The sequence below is a fragment of the Pipistrellus hanaki genome (genome assembly GCF_964339955.1).
Source record: "Pipistrellus hanaki genome assembly, chromosome: 5".
Lineage (NCBI taxonomy): Eukaryota > Metazoa > Chordata > Mammalia > Chiroptera > Vespertilionidae > Pipistrellus > Pipistrellus hanaki.
In genome coordinates, this window is record NC_140507.1 from 28,546,681 (window position 1) to 28,563,573 (window position 16,893).

The following is a 16,893-nucleotide window of genomic DNA, read 5'->3' on the forward strand; positions in this document are numbered from 1 at the left end:
AAAGCAGAGGTGGTCCCATTTAAAGAGGCCCTTGTTTCCTTGTCTCATATTACACCTGAGGTTGATATTCTTTGAGGTATCTTTCCCAATGAAAACTAGGCATTCTTTAGGAATAGTGTATCTCCATCAAACAAAGTAGAAGAAAGTCCTCTAGGCGGGCCCCTGGTGGCCATGTTTGCTCTCTAAGAGCTTCCTCCACACTAAGACCACAGTTTGTTGGGTCAAGGTGGACACCTGATTCCAGCTGGACTAGGATTCTAGGCTGAGAACTTGGATTTAGGACGGAGAGACACGTCAGTCTGCTTATGTGACTTGAGCTGTGTCTGCTAATCCGAGAGCCGCAGGGCTGCCTGATGAAGGATAGGGTTTACCCAGGAGTCTTCTCCTTTTTGGTGGGAAATGGGCAGCCCTGCCTCGCCTGTGCCCAGTGGGGAGAGGTTCCATGTAAAGAAACAGGGTACTATTAAGAAGGGGGATGGAAGGATTAAAAGTAAGCATCATTCTGGGTCTCACATCACAGAAATGCATGTAACTTTTTAGGTGCAGGTTTTAGACTCTCTGAAGCCTGTCCTTTTACCCAAAGGAATTTCTGTTTATTCAAATGGTTTCCAATGTTAGTGACCAGGGAATGGCCTCCTGTGGGCTGTGATGTTGACAGGGCATTGGTTGCAGACCTAGTGACGAACAGGAACCTCTGCAGAGAGGGAAGCCTGTGGAAGGTGCCCTCCTCTGCCACATGGGATACTTAATGGTGACAGTCCCACCGGGAAAACCAGGGGAAGAGGTCCCTCTGGTGCCCCTGCTACAGTCACCTCTGGGACCTGACAGCATGAAGACTGATGCTCAAAACTTTAAAAGCACTGTCAGAGTGCACCTGTGGGAGATGGGGCCTGGGCCCAGGCTCTGTGGCCTCCAGTGCAGGATGACTCTGTTCCACTTCTGAATTCTTGCCCCACCCCTTCCGGCTCTAGATGCTGCACAGTTGCCTTGCCCTGTCCGTACAAGTTCCTTCATCGTCTTGGCTGTACAACAACCCTGAGAGTTGCTGTAAGGATGCCAGGGGGTTGCTGTAAGGATGCCATGCAATCAGATGTGGCAGGTACCTGGCAGCTCTCATGGGCCTGGAAGCATCACAGACAGGCTGGGGGATAGACCCTCTTGTTCAGCATCCGAAATGATGCCTGGCACGTAATAGAGCTCAGTGAGAGCCTTTGCTTAACAAATAGATGAATTATTGGATGTCAGACTGCTTTAGAGTAAAATCTGTTCTATTGATTTCCTTTTTGAAGTCAAGGGAGAGAGTTGCTAAGGGGATGGGTTCCCATAAGGAGTTATCCCCTGAGAGATGAATATGCAAATTGTGGAGGAAGGCATGAGCTGAGATGATATTTATGACCCTGGAAGCCTACAGTAGCAGGTCCCAGCTGAGCACATGGCACCATGTCCAACATGTACTTCATTTTTGCAACAACACTTGGCCATTCTGCCACAGGCCTTCCCTGCTTCTCAGGATATAAAGTTGCTTCTCCTGCCTCCCCATGAATATAGTTCTGGGGTTCCTTACTTATGCCTCTGGGAATTTCTGCCTTATCTGATGAAGCTTTGCCATACTGTTAATGCCATTCCTTGAAACAGTAGTAAACCTCATCTGAAATGCGGTCAACTTGCAAGTCAGAAAATACGTTAAAAGTTATTGCACTGCTTTGTCAGTCTGCGTTCAAAATCCTGCATTTGGTCTCGGCTTCCAATAAGGGCAGCCTGTCTGGAGGGAGGGAGATGGCACCATGGGGGTGCCTTTGTGATGGGCACTTTGATTGGCTTCAAGGTCCTCTTGCCCTTGTTGACTGGGCAGGGCCCACGAAGCGAGCAGACAGAGTTGTTGTTTGTCAGAGGAAGGAACACACCAGGGATATTTGTTGCCCATTTAAAAAACGATTGGGCATGAAATGGAGACTGTTTGGATTACACAGAAACACATCCTCTCATTAGCTTTTCAGGACCACAAAAGGCCTGATGGCGCTTCAGTCCCAGCCAGTAGGATCCGATGCCAAAAGTCTCTGTTACACATTTGCATAGGGGAGCAGTGTTTCAGGAAAAGGGGATCTCCTCTATTTCAATGTGTTGTTGTTTTTTTTTTTCTCCTTTCATTCTGTTCTGTACATTTCAGAGTGCCAGGTGTCCGTTTCTAGCGTGACCTCACTGAATGGATGGGCAGCCTGAGTGATGATGAAGGCTGAGTGTAGCAAGCAGGTTTCTGATGCAGGGCACGGTGAGAGAGCCGTCCAAGCTGACCGGGGAGCGATGAGGACCATCACTGGAGGGGCTGCTGCAGAGAACAGGACCATGTTGGCAACAGAGGCGGATCACTACAAGTCTTCTGGGAAGTAGAGGTTCAAGGCAGTATCAGTATCAGGCTGTGCCTTGGCTTAAAGATGCCCTGGTAGTGAAACCTGGAGAAGAAAAAGGGTCCAGTTTGGATGGGGGCAACTGTAGGGAATGTTTAAGGAGAATCATGTGAGAAAGAAAGGAATTAGCAGTTAGTAAGTACTTGTTAAGATCAATGTTGAGCATGTGACACATTTTTTCATCCTAACCACCATGCAAGGGAGATGTTGGCACTCATTTCATAGCCCAGAGAGGCTGCATAATATGCCCAAGGTCATGCAGCACCCAAGGAGGTGAGCTCAGCTGTGGCACTAGATTTGTCTGGAACACTAACTTCATGCTCCTTTGACCTTTCCACATAATGCTTATCACACACATTGGTTAGTTTATATGAGCAAAGACAGTCTCAAGAAAGCCTGAGACCCTGGTTATCTCCAGTTATTCACTTTTAGCTTCTTTTAAAAAAATAAAAAATAAATTTATATATATATATATATATATATATATATATATATATATATATATATATATATTATTGATTTTTTTACAGAGAGGAAGGGAAAGGGATAGAGAGTTAGAAACAGTGATGAGAGAGAAATTGCCTCCTGCACACTCACATTGGGGATGTGCCCAAAACCAAGGTACATGCCCTTGACTGGAATCAAAACCAAGGTACATTAACTTTGACTGGAATCAAACCCAGGATCCTTTAGTCCGCAGGCCAATGCTCTATCCACTGAGCCAAACTGGCCAGGGCCACTTTTAGCTTCTGAGATCTGAGCAATAGTTAGTTAAAACCACTGCTTTGAAGCAGAGCCCCTGGCCTGCCATGGTATGGTAGTTTTATGAAAGTGAGTCCAGGCCGGGGCAAGGCCAGCATATGGTTGCTGATGCACCTCAGTTAGACCTCCACATGTTGCTCAGGTATTTGGAAATCATTGTTTTAAGGACACACACCTAAGAATTGTCCTTTCTACAGGTAAGTCCTGGTCCTACTCCAGCTATGTGTCCTTGGAGAAGTCATGCAATCTGTCCAGACCTTCCTTTGCCTAATACTCCAGGGTCACTTCCCACTTGGGTCCCTCTACTGGAATGTTTCTCAACCAACCTTCAAAAGTTCTCCCTTCTTGTCAGATCATGTTTTAAATGTCACCTCCTCAGAGAGGTCTTCCCTGACTACTCAATCCAATACAACCACTCACGAGCTGTCTACTGTGTAACTCTTTCAAAATTAGCTGCCTAGCTCTCATACCTATCTCATGTATCTTCTTAATTCCCTCCCTTCTTCATTTCTTTTTCCCTCTCCTGCCTGCCTGCCTTCCTCTGCTCCTCCTTTTCTCCCTCCTTTCCCTTTCTTCCTCTCTTGTTATCCCCTCTACTAGAATGTCAGTTGCTTAAGAGCAAGGGCTTCTGTCTTACCCATCTATTGAATGCCCAGTGCTTAGAATAGTACTTGACATGTAAAATTAGTTTAATGAATGTTTGCTGAATTGGTGGGTTAAAGTCTTTCTTATGTTAAATATGAATGGGTTAGTCTGGGGGCAAATGCTCCGGGGACCCTTCTAGCTCTGAATCTCTGTGACAGAGAAATCCCAACTTAAAACATTCATCCAGAGAACTCCTTGCACAGGCAGTTTATTCTGCATTTACTGAACATATCTCTGAGAGCAGACGCATGTCAGGGGACTTGGGTTTCAGCAATGATGAGCCTCACTTGGTCCCTGGCCTCACAGAGAAGGATAGAGGATGGACTAAGTTCATGGACCGAGGGCCATTCACACACTCATTCAACAACTGTCATTGAGCCCCATGATATTCCAGACACTGTTTAGGAGCTGAGCATTTCAAGGTTAAAACTGTGAATTGCTCAGCTTATTGAGGCACGTGGAAAAGTATTTTAGCAATGATTGAACAGTGTGGGACACAAGCAAACAGGAACAACACGAATACAAGAGACTTTACTGTTTAGGTGATGCTCAGGCAGTGGTGAGGAGCACAGGCGCTGTCTTTGGTCGCCTGGGGATTCTATTGGATTTCTGGAATCACATCTCAGCTTGGCCACTTATTATTTGCATGATCTTTGACAAGTTCTGATTTTTCCTTTCATCTTTCAAGTGGAGATAATATTGGCCTTATAAGGTGATCATAACAATGGACTGATTCTTTGTATTGAACAATTAAGTCTGCACTCTAGAGGCATGAAAGCACAGCAGCTGTTTGAGGTTTATGAGATGTTCAATGAAACTAAAGGCAGGGAAAATATTGGAGGACCAGGAAAATATAGGCTGGGGAAGGAAACTCAATTCTGGCAGGGAAGTTTCTGGTAGGTATACTTGTGAAATTCTTCTTAAAAATTAGAATTCATAATTTTAACAAAAACAAGGACATAAATTTACCTTCTTAAGTGAAAAAAAATTTGTAGCCATTATGGTATTTAAAGATGGCTATATCCCTGCTCCAACTTACATGCTGGGATCTCAGTATGTATTGCTGAAGAATGAAAATGAGATGTTTTGCTCATTGTGTTTATTCTATGTTCTAGGAAACCTCATTGGTATCTGCCCATTATTTATTATTTATAACTGCCTCTGTCTTCCATGCACAGTTAAGACCTGATTTATATTTTGTATTAGCACTCTATGCCTTATCTTAGAGTAGTGCAAGGGAGGCAATTGGCGATTGAGTGGCACATTGGTGAGGAGACAGACAGGAAAGAGAGCTGTTTATGGGCAAGGTTAAAACTGTGAATTACTCAGCTTATTTGCATGCACATGGGAAAGTATTTTAGCAATGAGTGAACAGGGTGGGATACGAGCCAACTGAGGAACAACACGAATGCAAGAAACTTCAATGATACAGCACTTACTGAACCCTTCAGTGGGCAATGCAGCCATTCTTCTCTCAGCTTGAGGTAGTTTCTAGCAGCTTAGAAGGTACCCTAGGAAACCTAAAGTCCAATCAGCATTAAGTTTGTCATGATTGCTTTAATGCTATCAGTTAAGGAATGGAATTTAATAACCTTGGGAACCATCCCAAGGAAGCAGAAATGAGCCTTACTTGATTGGAGAAAGAAAGGACTTGAAAATGAATAGTCTCCAGTTACCCATTTATAAATTCAAAACCAAATGTTTCCGAAAAATTAACAGTGGGGGGGGGGGGGGATAAAAGAAATAGCTGCTCTAATTTTGATATTCATACCTGGGGAGCCACGAACACTCTGTAACTCATTAGTAAACCTCACCCAATGCTTGGCACATTGAAGGATCTCAGAAAGCTCTGAATTATGCAAGGTCAATTTGCTTAAAAAACAAAAAAGCAACAAAAAACAACAACAACACAGGGTTTTTCACCAGTGGGCCTGAGGTCCCTGGGAACAGATGGCATGGGGATTCTGTTCCAGGGCACCGGATACATTTTTGATTAACCAGCTTTAACTGGAGCTGCATTCTGGTCCCACATGAATGAACAATTTGCTTCTGAGGGTTCTTTGTATGTAGTTTTACTGCTATTGATTTTCCATTTTAGATATCAGTACCCTGGAGAGCTCCCTCATTTTATGGCAGTGATTTTCAACTGCTGTGCCACAAGAATTTTGAAACATGCAATATCTGACTGTTGAGTCAGGAGCACTAACCTCTCTTCCTTTAGATTGTCAAATCAAAAAATGACAACAGCCAACACAACAATAGCTGTCCAGTGTGAATACCCTGTCTTGAATCAAACATTTATACATCATATAGTAGAGTTGTATCTTATTGGTCATGTTTAATAAGGTGGTATCTGATTGGTCAATTCTTTTTTTCATATATTTTATTGACTTTTTACAGAGAGGAAGGGAGAGGGATAGAGAGTTAGAAACATCGATGAGAGAGAAACATGGATCAGCTGCCTCCTGAACACCCCCCACTGGGGATATGCCCACAACCAAGGCACATGCCCCCTGACCAGAATTGAACCTGGGATCCTTCAGTCCACAGGCCGATGCTCTATCCATTGAGGAAAATTAATCAGGGCTGATTGGTTAATTCTTGATACCAGAAATTCTTATATACAAGTATAGGCATCTGATTTTTTTTTTTAAGTCACTTTGGAGCAAAAAAGATAAGCAATTACTTTTCTTTTGTAAATCAAAATTATGCGAATTTTTTGTCATATTGGTAAAAAAAAAAATATTTTTTTATATGCTGCATAATTTTAGTAATGAGTTTATGTGTGCCATGGGATGAAAAGTTTGAAAATGTCTGTTCTAAGGTCCTTAAAACTTGTAAATGCTTTTAATACTTTTTAAACTTTACTAACCAAAGAACCCCTCAGGGTAAGTAAGAGCAAACACCTCCTCTGAGGCCCAAGGGGCAGAAACCACTGTGAGCACCTACGTTTTTGAAGTCTCTCTTAGACAGATTTATATGAATTTTGCAGTCTATTCCATAGTAGTTTGAAGTTACCTCCCATCCAGTAAAACAGATGCTGCAGGAAGATCCATGGTAGATTTGCATTGTCCTTAGCTCACCACAGTCTGAGAAGCAGGATTAGGTTAGGCTGTGCAAAATGGGAAAGGAGATCTGGCTGTGGAAGACACCTGGGGCGGGACTCCTCTGTCCCCACTTTCGCCGATTTTTCACTTGTTGGGTAAGAGGCTGGTGAATAAGCAGCACGATGCCTCTTCACTGAGGCTCCGTGCCCCGTGCAGCACTGTGGGAGTGACAGCCTCATCTGAGACTCTGAGAAGTCACATGAGCATCCCTGTCTCCAGCCTGGGGAAGGCTTCACTGTTCCAGTTTCACTCTGCACCTGCCCTCTCAGGCTCTGCAGGACAGGGCAGAAGGCAGTCCCATGGACAGGCACTGACTGAGGACTGGAATACCCTGTCCTGCAGACCCTTGCTTGCACATTTCCCCCAAAGTGTCCCCATTTCCAACCTCCCTGGACTCAAACCCTTGTTTTGTCTCTAAAGTGTTTGCCAGGTTCCTTTTTCTTAATTATTCTCTCTCTTCCCCCCCCCCCCCCCCCCATGGAATACCAATGGTGCCTGAATGTAGGCCCTTAGGATACCTTCACACTTGCACTGCATGACTCTCCAAGAGAGGCTTTCAAAGCCCAAAGCCCTTCTTTCAAAACAAATAAACAAAACAAAACCAAAAAAACAACATACATAACCTGTAGGCTTGTGTATAGGTTCTGTTGTATGAGCTCTTAGTGCCTGGAATTTGGGTGGGAAGGGGTTGTTAATTCTTCATTCCCAGACTTTATAGCCTGAGATGAGACACAGCAGAGCACGGCTCTACTAGAGATGTACGAACTTCTTAGTTGTCACAAAATAATTTTAGCAGTGGTGTAGATCTAATTAATCAGCAAAAGTTGTCTGGGTAAAGTGGACCCTGATATTCAAAATAAAACTTGAGCCGAAACCGGTTTGGCTCAGTGGTAGAGCATCAGTCTGAAAGGTCCCAGGTTCGATTCCAGTCAAGGGCATGTACATTGGTTGCGGGCACATCCCCGGTAGGGGGTGTGCAAGAGGCAGCTGGTCGATGTTTCTCTCTCATCGACGTTTCTAACTCTCTCTCTCCCTTCCTCTCTGCAAAAAATCAGCAAAAAATCAATAATATATATATATTTTTTAAAATGAAACTTGAATGTTTCTTCTTGTGGAGATGAGTCTGCCACCTGGGATTGTAAAGGCTGGATAGCATCACAGCTCCAGGATCTGGAGTCTCTGAAATGTCCAGGGTTCCTTGCCCTTCATGCACATCCACTTCACTAATTGGAGAGCCAGCTAAAAACAGCTGGTGAGAGTGATGGGGATGATAATTGACACACACTGTGTGCCAGGCCCATGCTAGGCAACGCTCAGGCATTATCTGATCAGATCCTTACCATAGTCTGGTGCAGAAGATCTGTCTGCACCTGTGTGAGTCCTGAGGCCTGAGTAATCTATCAAGGTTACATAGGCAGGAGGTGACTCAGCTATGCATCTCCCATACCACATCTCTCTGACCCACACCCATGGGCTTGTTTCTTCTAGGTGCACTTTTTGCAGGGCCGAACCCTGGAGTCAGAATAAGACCACCGGAGGCTGATGATTGATTAAAAAAAAGCAGGCAAGGATTTATTGAACTGTCCAGGACGGCCAAAAGAGCACCACAGGCAGATGGCCACACTCAGGACCGAACCTTTGCAGGTGTAGGCAGTCCTTTTCAAGGTCTAATCCACAAAAATTTTCCTTTGTTCTAAATTCTAAAGGCTGGGAGCAGACTTTGGAATGTGGTCCTATCTTGCGATAGCAGATAGTACAGAAGCAGAGCTGGGGGGTTAATCTCTAAAGGTTATCTACAGTTTCTACACCTGAAGCTACTGAGTCAGTGGGAATCAGTCTCCTGTGGACCTGGTCCCCAGGCACAGAAAATTGCCTTAGCCTCCAGGTCTCAATCTGGAAGCTGAGGCAACTACCCTATTGTTTAAGCAAGTAAGTGAGGGCCAAAGCCAGAATACCAGGGTTAAAATTCAAACAGCAGTTTTTACCTAAATATGGTTGCTACCATAACTTAACATTTTTCTTGAAATTTGTGGAGTGGCTGAGTTTCTCCACTCTCGCGTGATCAACAACCATGGCTACTAAATAATGGCAGAATTTTATGATCATCGGCACCAAAGGAGATAGTTCTCAGGATACCTTTGGTCTAGGAAAAAGCTCCGTGTTTTATAATAATTTTAATTGCATTGAACTGAAGCACAGATAGAAGAGATGGACTTTATGAGCTACAACACGTTTAAGTATACCTTTTTCCTGGAAATATTTTATTTTTACTGTGCTCTTAATGTCCTCTTATTCTCCTAGGTTATAGAACCGGTTCTTAGGTAGTTTAAGTAATTCTCTCTTTCTCCTTTATTCATAAATGTCTTATGAATATTTTCTATCAATTACAATGAAATAGAATCTAAGCTTCTTTACTGTTATAACATTTTAATAATTCCTGGCCACTTTGATGAATGAGAAGGTTCAGACTTATCTGTGGGTGGTGTCTTGTTCCTGTTCTGAGAATAGGGGCAATTTTCAGGCCCTGACATTCAAACTGCTCTGCCCCATCTGATGCTGGGCATTGGTAGCTCCCATCAGTGTGGCCCTATGCACACCTCATAAAACCCTTCACAGAAGGAGCCTCCTGGGCTGCCCGGTCCCTGGCAGGTGTTCTTTTCTCAGCCATGGAGAGACTACGTTCACTGGGCATCGGGATTGCCCTGAAGATAATTTTTGACTTTTGTATTCAGTCATGTACTTTTATTCAAATATCCAACATCTAGCTCTGAGTTTGGGTAGTGCCATGCTTTCTTCAGAGCGAGAGGTCATTTCTGGGATGTTGTGGGTGACATGATTCTTCGGGGAAGTGACAGAAGGGTTCAGTATGCTCCTGCTTGGTACCATAGTCATCACCTTTATCCCCCTCGTAAGCTGTTTTCATGACTGGCCAGGTGGCTCTGAACATCAGCTTTTACCCAGATTGCAATCCAGATTTATCAGCTGTGTGACCGCAGACAAGTTACTTAATATCTCTGTGTCAATTTCCTCCTTGGAAAATCAGTAATGAATGAATCCATTTCCTCACGGGTAAATTAGAATAATAGTTCATTATTCTACAGGTTGATGGATGTCCCTGTCTCCTTTGGCAGCTCTCTAATTAAGTGATACATTATGCAATAAAATGTTCCATCCTTCCCCACCTATCCACTTAGTTCCCTTTCCTGTCCTTTTTCCTCCTGTCCCCCATCCCACTTTAAAAGGGAAGTCCGTTTATTGGTGAAATCATGGAGTGAGGCCCCTTGTCTTCACCATCCCAGAGCAGCAGGGAACGGGAAGGTGCGAGATGACAGCTTGAAGAAGCAGGGAATGGCCGGCTGAGCTAGTAAAATGTTGTGGTCTGCGATTTTATGGAGCCTATTCCCTCGGCTATTCTCATAAACCTGTCTTAACATGTTCTTTTCTAATGGTTGGGAAGGGTGAATTAGCCATGTTTTACAATGTCTTGTTTTGCATGTGAGCAGAGGGACACCGCTCGTCCTGGCTGCTGCCTTTAGTTCCACCAGGCACGGGTGTCCTGAACTCATAGCTCAGAGACCGATGCCAGCATCTCACAGGGCTGGACACTGGCTCTTGCCCCTGGCGGACGTGACTTGTCATTGTCTCCCTGAGTCAGACAAGGTTCTCCAGGAAGCAGGAGACTGATGTTTCTAGAGGAATTGGGGGCAGGCAGTATCAGTGTTGGCGGGGGATGGGGAGCCTAAATTCACTCTCAGGGCTTTGCAGGGCAGGCCCAGGAGACAGAGGACAAACAGGAGGGGAGGGTACTGGTGTGTGAGTGTGGGGAGGCCGGATGGGCTTCTTTTCAGAGCAGCATAGTAGGAAAGGGAAAGGACATCTAGAGAAGTAAACAGAACTGGTTTTGAGTACTGGCTTTGCCATGTGGAGTCAGAAAGTTCCTTTGCCATTTCAAATCAGTTTTCTCATCTTGAACTCACTTTTTTCATGCAAACATCTACTTGTGTTAGAATATACAGACCGACGTTCTCCTTTATAGCAGCTGGATAATACAGGGCATCCCCAAAAATGTATACACACTTTGAGTGATTATAAAGTCAGTGTTTATTAACATACAGTTCATTTTCAAAATTAAGTGTGTATACATTTTGGGGGGACACCCTATATTTTATAAGCCCATGTCTTGTAATCAAGGTAACCATTTCCCTGTAGATGGTGTATGGACTGAATGCTTGTGTTGAAGCTTTAACCCTCTCTGTGGCTATACTTGGAGATGAGGTCTCTAAGGAAGTCACTGAGGTTAAATGAGGTCATAAGGGTGGGGCCCTGGTGATAGAAGAGGAGTCCTTGTAAGAAGAGACACCAGAGAGCTCGCTTGCTCTCCTCGTGTGCCTAGAAGAGGCCCTGTTAGGGCCCAGCAAGAAGGTGGCTGTCTGCAAGCCAGAAAGAGCTCTTATCAGACAGTGACCACACTGACACCCTAATCTCAGCCTCCTAGCTTCCAAAAGCTATGAGGAAGTACATTCCTGTTATTCAGTCCACCCCATCTGTGGTATTTTATTATGGCAGGCTAAACAGTCTAATACAGATGGACATTCAAGTCGTTTAAATTTCCCCTTATTATAGATCAGTAAGATGCACATTTTTGCCTAAATCATTCACTTGGTGAGTCATAAGATATTTCCTATCCTTCTTTCCTTTTGTTATTAACATGTTGAAATATACCCAAAAGTTGAAGGAATAATATCATCAACTCCCACACATCCAACTATATTTAACATTAAGAACATGGTTGAAAAATTGACCTTCAAAAAAGGCTGTTAATAGTTGATATTACCCTACAACACACACACACAAACACACACACACACACACACACACACACTCTTGGTTTTAACACAGAAATAAATGAGTCCTCAGGGCCTTGTTTTAAAGGGAAAGGAAAGGTCTCGTCCCAGGAGGGGTACCTTTGGTCAGATGTGCACTTCCATCCTGTGTCCCTTTGTCCTTGTCTGTCCCAGGTCCTCACGCACTCCCATCCCCTGCTCCCTGGGCACACATGCTCAGCCATCCACATCACTTAACTGTCTGTCCTATTTAGATGCATGGCCAATAGGCTCTTTGTTCAGCCTCAGAGAACTTGGCCCACCTTTTGGTTTGAAAGCTGAGAACAGTGACAGGCTTTCCACGCTGCCATTCTTCTCTGGTTCCAGCAAAATACTATGGGTGGAATCTTCTATTTTTTATTCCATGAGGCTCTATCGAATCAGCTAGTAAACAAGACCCTCTGAGTGTGTGTTTCCACCCGCAGGTGGGGTGGAAACAAGATGCATGCACAGGTTACCATGGGGACAGACAAGCTGTAATAAATGTTTGAGATCTGAGCTTGCCTAGGTTTTAACAGTTTAGGGTAATTTTGTTGTCAATCATCCATTAAGTCACTCCTAATGAGTCACTGGGAGTGTCTTTGCTTTTCACAGGAACTTCAGTTAAGCATGATTCGGGCAGAGAGCAACCTTAAAAGCACTAAGGAGACAACACACAGTCATTAATTTGTCGACTGTTTGCAAATCGAATGGCCTTTTGTCTGAGCAAGTTTCTAGGGGTCACCAGAGTGGACCACACGTTGACAGGGCTGTTTTAGGCTAAGTCTTGGCTGATCAGTCTAGGTTTATTGCCTCCCAGAATTCTGTGCAGCTAATGTCCCCAGAGAGGAAGCATGGAGGTCCCTCAGAGGAGGAAAGTAGGCAATAGGGGCTGAGCACTGGAATCTCCACTCTGACCCTTCTCATTTGGAAGATGAGGGTGTGAGCATATAAATTCTTGGCAAAGGGCCACTTTCCACATAAAGTGTGTGAAAAGGGTTCTCCCTTCCTACCCCTTCTACCACAGAGCAGGTGCCCACTGGTACCCAGCATGGGAGGGTATCGTCATGAGACTCAGGAACGGGGCTTCAGTGTCCTCACTGGTTTTGAGGCCCTCTGCCATGAGGTTGCCACATCCTCAGCCTTCTCACTCACCCTCCTGCCCCCAGCTCTGGCTTGGTGAAATACTGCAGGTCCCAAGTCTGCTATGGTTTCTCTTGCATCTGGGAGAGGGACTTCTTTTTATCCAGAAGGTTCTTCCTCAATCTCTTATGAGGGTTAAGCACACTTCTCCATAGATGTCAGTCTCCCCAGGAAGTCTCCCCCAACCCCTGGGAAGGCTGGATCCGGCCTGCCAAAATAGGCCTGCACAGAATGGAGGCTCTGCAAATAAATGTTAATGGGATAAACACAAGCATACGTCACATACACACACACACACACACACACACACACACACACACACACACACCGCCCCGGGTGGCTCTCGGGGACCCTAGGGCCGAGCACAAAATGGAACATCCTCTCCTCTCGGTATCTCTGAGGGGCCCTGGCTGGGCTGTGACAGCTGGCATGGCCCTTTGCCTGTGAGCTTGCAGGATGTGCCCAAGGACCGAGAAAAGGCTTGCGTTAGGATTTTCAAGCCAATGTAGCTAATTAAAAAATAACTCGAACTGAAAACAAGTTCAGAAACAATTAGGATAATTAAAATATCACTACAGTACCTTAATTGAGACCAAGCAGTGAGCTTAAAGAATAAAATTAATTTTAAATTACATGTAACCTATAATTAATTGGCTTTTGAATTCCGTGTTTCCTGCTCAACAAATCTCTCTAAATTAATTCGTGTTGTTGTGGGTTTTTTTTTCTCTGAGAAAAGCTTTTGTAAAAAATATTTAAAAATTAATTGGACATGTATCATGTGCCGGTTGACACTAGTTCTTGGGCAGGAAAGATGACATTGACCTCCTGTGAGTATCTGCTCTGTGCTAGGCTCCGTGTCCTGTTTAAGTCCACGTAAGTCCTGCAGGTTATTGAGACAGAAGAGGCACGGGGGACGGGGTCAGCTTTGCTGAGTTACAGGGATTGCTGCATCCCAACACGAGGCATGTGCTCCGTGAGCAGAGGTTGGCGCACAGTCTCCAGAAATCATTAGCAGCTGGCCAAGGAGCTGGTCGGGGTTATCCCTGACACTCCTTCCCTCCGCACCTGCCCCAGTTCCCGGCACCTTATTAGAGCCGCTTCCACTCGCTATTCTGATGCCTTATCGTTCCCTTTAGAAGTGGAGCCGCATGGCTCTGTCTGAGACCTGTGCTGGGTGCTTCTCATAAGTGTCACCTTTCAGGAGTGTCACCAGAGCCTGGGGGCTGCTGGGATAGCGTACTGAGGCCACATTTAAATGGAACCGACACACTCCTTTCACCATCCACCTCCCCTTTAAATCCCAGTGGTGCTGTTTTTCAAAACAAGACGGATCCCGGTGATTAAATAAACTCTGACAGCTTGATCTGTTACTGTTCTGTGAAGTTCATTTAAATAATTCACATACGTGTTTGAAGTATTCAGTCCCTGATAATTAATTTTAGCCTACTTGATTTTTATATGCAAATTGTTAAGGAAGTATGCATAGAGAGTTAAATAACTGATGATTTTTACTTAGTATTTTTGGTTGGAGTTTTTTGTTTGTTTTAGTAGTGCTAGCGTCAAGCATGGGGCAAGGGGGAGGTGACCTATAGTGCTAGCAGCCTAATGCTAGGGTGACAGATGGCAAGGTTGCAGAAAGAAAATGGAACAGCCCACCATTCAGTTGACTCATGTGGGTGGTGGCTGCATTCAGAGGGGGTATGCAGAGGGCTCACTTGCCCAGAGCTGGCACCCCACCTTCTGGGGTGGTGTGTGAGTGGCCCAGCCATAGCAGCACCAGGCCCCTGGCTGCCCCTTCTTTTTTACCCCTAACGCTCATTCTGCTGGAAGGCCTCTCAGGAACATGGTGCATCTGGCTTTATATTTGTTGTAAGGTGAGGGCCACAGCAGCTTTTAAAAGGAGATCCTAGCCCTGATTGGTGTGGCTCAGTTGGGTGGGCATTGTCCTGTGCACAGAAAGGTTGCTGGTTCGATTCCTGGTCAGCCCATACCCAAGTTGCAAATTTGATCCCTGGTTGGGGTGTATGTGGGAGGTAATCAACCAATGTTTCTCTTTCAAGTCTCTTTCTCTCTTCCTCCCTCCCTCCATCACTTTCTCTTCTTTCCTTTATTTAAAAATCAATTAAAACATTATTATTTTTTTAAATGGAGATCCCAGGTGATCCTCTGCTGTTGGCTTGTGGTGATAAGAGTTTGGGTCCTGGGGTCCCCCACCAGGTGTCAAATGCCCTCTGCTCCTCTCACCTTTATTTGTAAAATGGGGATATTAGCAGCAGCTACCTTCTTGGGTATTGTGAGAATGAAATATGGTAATCCAATTAGAGGGCTTAGTTCACTGCCTGCATGTCAAAAGCACTGGGCAAGTGTTAACTATTGTTCTTGTTGTTATGGAGGCTTATTATTCACTCTGAGAACAAAAGACAGACACACTAAATTAACAAACACCTAAGATGTCTGTGCTAAGCACTTACATGTACAAGGTCTTTTCTAAGTACTTACAAATATTAACTCATTCAATCCTCGTGAGAACCAAAAGCAAAGGTAAGTGTAGTTATTACCCCATTTCACAGGAGAGACACCGAAGAAGGGAAAGGTTGGTAAGCAGCAGAGCCAGCATTCAATCTCAGAAACACGGGGATGAGGGTCTGTGTTCTTCCCCATGATGTCAGCTGACGGACACGCCTCAGGACTGTACTGTCCAGTGAGGCCCTGCAGGCCGCCGTGTGGACATGGCATGTTTATGAAGTTGGCATGTTTGTGAAGAAGCTCCAATTGGGCCATAAAGCTTGTCACGTAGTACTGCAGGTTGTGGCACCGTCCTTCTAGACCAGCCTGTTAGTTCCATCTCTGAGCTATCTCCAGTGAAATCCCCCGAGTTAGCTGGCACCTGCCTGGAGAGCCTCGGCTGGCACCTGTGGCCTGGCTGTCAGTGGTTTGGCCCCAAGTTTCTTGAGATCCGTAAGTGTACTTCATCCTGAGGTGGTTTGCAGTGTGAGAAGGGGCAGCTAAGGGCCAGCGTGGTCCTCATTAATTGTCACGTGGTCATCAGTCTTCATTGTAGGTTCAAGCTTGGATGCGTCTTGGAAAGTAATGCCACCTGGATTGTTGGGTGGGAGACAGGGCAGCCTGAGACACACTAGCATTCGGGCTTCTTGTATGGAAGTCCCCAGGACCAAGAGGGATCCACCCAGAGGACTGTGGGGCAGACCCAGAGTGCAGGCGGCAGCCCTCAGCGCAGGAGCTCAAAGCAGGCGCTCTTTCTAGGGGGCTCCAGGCGGCCTCTCTCTTCCCTGGCAGCTCATTTCCTCCTGCTGAGCTCCAGCGGGTTCCTTGGGAAGCAAGCTCTGCCAGGTGGCTCCCCTGGGACCAACCAGGATGCAGCCTTGTCGCAGACCTGACTGGCCTAACAACGCACCTGGCTTCTGTTTTCAGCGCTGAGGCTGCTGCGCAGAGGGCTCACCCTGAGCTGTGCAAGCAGCAGAAATGCCTTTAGATGTTTGTGTTCAGGTCCCTGGAGACACTCCCAGCAGCTGTCTGAGGAAAATGGTGCTGAGGTTCTAGGCCTGGGCCGGCTGAGGAATAGTGACTGTCTGTGTGCAGGGAGATGGTGAGGATGAGGGACCCGAGGTGGAGGAAGGATGGCATTTCTCGTGGCAGTGTTGCTATCCCTGCTCTGGAAGCTGATTTGTTTAACCAGATGTTTGGTGGAGAGGACATGGGGAGGCTCACCTCCCTGGCCCAGGAGGGCAGTCGTGAGAGAGCTACAGCCTCAAGGGCGTCAGGCCCTGGAGCCGGGAGGTGGCACAGCTGTTTTTGCTTTGCAGAGATTCCGCTGTGGTCACTTCTCTGCCTTGATGAGGAGCCACCGGAGCAGGTGGTGCTGAGGAGCTGGGGCCTGCTGCTCTGCCCGTTCTAGGAAGTGTGGCATTGTAGGAACTGCTGTCTTCGGAGACCCTTTCTCCAGTGGCT

General features: G+C 45.7%; 1 protein-coding gene across 2 annotated transcripts in view; it reads left to right on the top strand.

The window, feature by feature from the left end:
- SPOCK1 (SPARC (osteonectin), cwcv and kazal like domains proteoglycan 1) overlaps window positions 1–16,893 on the top strand; it is a 425,520-nt gene that overhangs the window by 281,278 nt on the left and 127,349 nt on the right. The gene's annotated exons all lie outside the window — the stretch shown is intronic.